At 37.0% G+C, this 4,138-nt stretch overlaps 1 long non-coding RNA gene across 3 annotated transcripts; it reads left to right on the top strand.

Annotated features, from left to right (window-relative positions):
* Nucleotides 1-488: 488 nt before the first annotated feature.
* LOC148849249 (uncharacterized) lies at nt 489-1,869 on the top strand. 3 transcript variants are annotated; one of them, XR_016101270.1, is made up of 3 exons: nt 489-655; nt 894-1,054; nt 1,386-1,869. It is a non-coding gene; the product is annotated as an uncharacterized LOC148849249 (long non-coding RNA). The 3 variants fall into 3 exon arrangements; XR_016101271.1 differs by having other exon boundaries at nt 490-786; XR_016101269.1 differs by lacking the exon at nt 489-655 and having other exon boundaries at nt 822-1,054.
* Nucleotides 1,870-4,138: the final 2,269 nt, after the last annotated feature.

The following is a 4,138-nucleotide window of genomic DNA, read 5'->3' as shown; positions in this document are numbered from 1 at the left end:
GCTTAGGAATGCAAACCAATGAAATCGGATTCGAATCAGGTATATCCAAATCCAATTCGGTAGCACATATCTTAGATCTGATCTGATCTATGATTAGAATTCGAATTCGTTAAGAATATTAGTTTTGCGAATCTGATCTCATCCAATTCAAATTTTAAAACCCCTACAGATGGTTTTTCTGTAGAGGACACTAGGTGTGGAACCCAGGAGAGCTGCAACTTTGGAATGATGGTAATATGACCAGAGCCCACAAGTTCCACAATAGGCCAAAACTAGTCATCTTCAAATATGACCTAATTCTCTGTTCCTTCCTGTTGCTTGGAACCAACAGACCTGGAAGCTTCAAGGAGGGCCCAGCCCATCAACTGAAATCCATCTGCCATACTTAGCTCCTAAGGATATATTGTACTATAACTAGACGACAAAACCCTATTTCTTTTCTCGCGGAGTTGAAGTTGAAATTTGAATGCGAACTCGACCCGAATTCTGCTTTGGTCACTGCAAGGCCAATTCCAACAGCCTTTATCGCTTTGCATTGGAGATATTTTCCCATATTCTCAGTGTAAGGAATGGATCTGGCTCAAAGGACATTGCTCTAAATAAGAATCGCGCAAGACAGTATGGTTTTTAAAATCGGACCGGACCGGAAAAACCGGTAACTGTTCAGCCCCCGGGGTCCGGTTATACTCTAAACCATTATTTAGAAATAACTGTTGAAAAAGTCAAAGAACCGCTGACCCGAGTGGTCGAATCATTAAATCATTTGACTCGGGCAGCGGTTCGCGGGTAGGCAAAATTTATTTTCGTTCGATTTTTTTTTTAATTCCATTCATATCTCACGGTTCTCCCTTACGAGTTAGGGTTATTTTCGTTCTAACTTCTAACCCTTCCAGTTCCGGCCTTCCTTCTCATACACCGATAGTGCGACCGATGACCTGTGGTAGCCGTGACCGACGACCTTTGGCAGCCACAACCGACGTCGACCAACGGTGAATCACGATGACCGGCGGCTGTCGTTCGGATTTCCTTACTCAAAAAGGCTTCATCTACGGCGGTGAGCAACGAGAACAGCGGCGAATTTCCTTCATTTTATCATCAACAGAAACAAAAACAATGGCGGCCAATGATTTTACATAAGTTCTCTCAAAACTATTCCTTTTGTTTTCGAAGTAACACATTTACTCCGCTTCGCGAGCATCGAGAACAGTGTCGTTGCTCCTCCTCCCCTTTTCATTTCTCCACTTATTTTCCCTTATTCTTATTCTCATTCTCATTCTCCCTCATACTCTTGCTTTTATTTTATTAATTTATTAATTTTACTGTTTTTTAACTTTCTCCATCTTTAGAATAATTTTTGTGTTTCCCCACCCCTGCCCGAAATCCAGCTTTAGTGTGCAAATGTGTTCATCGACAGAATTGGCTCCAACTTCAGAGGTTCGTGAGGTGTCTTTTTCTTGGTTTTCGGTCTCGCTGAGGAGGAAAAGGAAGAAGAAAGAAAATGGTAGAAATTGTCGTTCCACTTGCGGAGGAGTACGAGAGGAGGATCAGGGTTTCGAAAGACGATGAGATTGATTTGGTTTCTTGTGTGTCAGTTCTGGCATGGCCGATTGATGCGTTCTCCTGGGCGAAGAAAGCTGCAGAGGATAGGTTTCAGCTTGCAAAGAGGGTTAGAACCCAAGACTGATTTGGATCTTGCTACCATCAATGGGCTCTTTTCGGCCTGAGCCTCAACCTTTCGTTGTGACAGTTAACAACTGATATATTGATTTTTTTTTCCGTCCTTAATTTGTAAGTTCTGTTTTATTTCCTTCTGCCATGGAATCTGTACATATTAATTTCTAAAGGTTTATAAATTTGAAGTTACCAAGAGACCTTCTCTCTAAAAAAAAACTCTCTAAAAAAAAAATCCAGCTTTGGTGAGCTTCCCCCCAAGGTGACACCGAAGGTCTACCTCCTTTCGTGCGCCCCTCACCTCCTCCATGAGGATGATCCACTGGATTCATTGCAACACCACGAACAATGGGGAGAGATTGTTGGCTCTACTCTTTATCGCAGCGAAGAAGAAGGGAGAATAGAGAGGACAATTCTATACTTTTTTATTTTCCATTTGTTATAAAGTTTGTTATTTTTGTATTTAGATAAATTTTTTTTTCTGTATTTTCCTGTCTTTTTTCTGTTTTTATTTAATTTTATACTATTTTTTATTATTTATAAAAATATTTTTTATTTTAATTTAGTTATGACATGATGGGTCAAACCGTTCAACCTGGATGGTTGAACGCTTAACTAAAACCGGTCCTCTGACCAGTTCCGTTTTCCATTCATTTTTAAAAACCTTGCAAAACAGGCGACTACTGGGGAATCCTAATTCCTAACCAACCCTATGAGATGAGTCAAGCACACCTGATACATGTTTGGCTTCAATATTGCAGTTGCAGCACCATGCTACTAATGTATGAGTTGGTGTCTTTTTTTGTTTGGAATCATTGCTTTCAGGTAGGGTGTTTTTTAGAGCAATAATTTTTTCTATTTGGTATCAATGCTTCAACTCCACGAAACACCAAATTTGGTGTTTCTTTAAGCCAGAAGATATGGCTTAGAGCACCATTTTGTATGAAAAAGCGATTTCAAACATATGACTATTTCCTACGGCATCATTTTTCCCATGTGGCACTGATGTGGCGCCGTTACTCCAGAAAACAGCAACGATGCCAAATAACTAATAACCAGGTTCTGCAGGTTCAACTCAAGCAGCTCACACAAGGGTGTAACTTCCACCTCTAAACCTTATCAAAAGGTCACTGGGGTATGCCAACTACAGTTGATAACGTCTTGCATTAGAATATCAGCAATGTGAATACTTTTACTTGTTTCTTCACTCCTTTTATTGTCATCCTTATCTTCAGTTATCATCTCTCTCTACAAACATTAAGCATTTTGCAGCTGGCAATGACCATTTATAAATCCAATAAATCAATCACAACTAAAGAATAAAGAACCCCGTTTGGTACCCAGTTTGGAATATGGAATTTATTCAATTTTAATTTCTTTAGTACCCTTCATCTCAAATGCTTTGGTCTTTACAATTTGCTAAGAAAACTAAAACTAAGGCTGTGTTTGGAAATAATGCAAATGGAGTGTAAATTCTGGTTCAGGGTAAATTTGCACTCTGGTTCATTTTTGCTTGTATTTAGCAACATTATATTTATGCATTGATAAATAACAAATTAATGTATATTTACATTGATAATAAGATATAAAAGTACAATAAAAAAGAAGTAAATTTGCATTCAAGTGGAATTTTGATAAAAAAAAAACATATTTTATTGAAATTCATTAATGCATCTATTACAGCTAAAAATCTGTTTGGTAAGAAGGTAAAATTGTCCGTGCAAAATTAACCCAACTTTGCAATTTATATGATTTATTTTACACTCTACATATTTGAATTCACACCTATTTGCATAGTTTCCAAATGCATCTTAAGAACGCGTTTGATAAATCTTTTCATTTGGGATTTTGAATTTTTCAAAACTTGAAAAATCAAATTTTGGTCTTTCTCTATTTGGTAATGGAAGTCTTGAAAGAGAAGAATCCAGACAGATCTGTCTTAAAAGGTTCATGAAAACCCAAAAGGGCCAAAATCTGGAAACCTCGTTACCTTTTAGCCATTTTGACTTGAATGATCTTTATAAAATAACTTACCAAATGGCACCTAAATTGCCATCAATTTTTTCAGATATTTCGTCTGTAACTAAATAACTTACCACTCTCGGGCCTCAGGGTTCTTTTCCTCTATAATTAATTTCATAAATATCATGTTCATGGGCGGGCCGTATTGATTGTTTGTTATCTTCTTGGGTCTTTAACCGGTTTCCCTCATCTTTTGTGGTGGGTCCGTGGGACCATTTTAAAATTCGTGGAAATTTCCTGAAATTTTAATAAAAAGTTAAAGATTGCAAAATAATTTCAATTAGTGGGGATCCATGCGCAGGGGATTTATTAAATAAAAGAAAAATAATAGAAATAGTCATTTATTAATATACCTTTATAGTTTCATAGATTTACTAAAATCTACCTTATAATTAAAATTTTATAAAAGCACCACTTATAATTTGCAATGGATTTAATCAATTCT

Source organism: Nelumbo lutea, chromosome 6, assembly GCF_056320005.1.
Source record: "Nelumbo lutea isolate HS-2025 chromosome 6, American lotus-T2T, whole genome shotgun sequence".
Taxonomy (NCBI): Eukaryota; Viridiplantae; Streptophyta; class Magnoliopsida; order Proteales; family Nelumbonaceae; genus Nelumbo; species Nelumbo lutea.
This window is presented reverse-complemented; position numbering and strand designations above follow the sequence as displayed.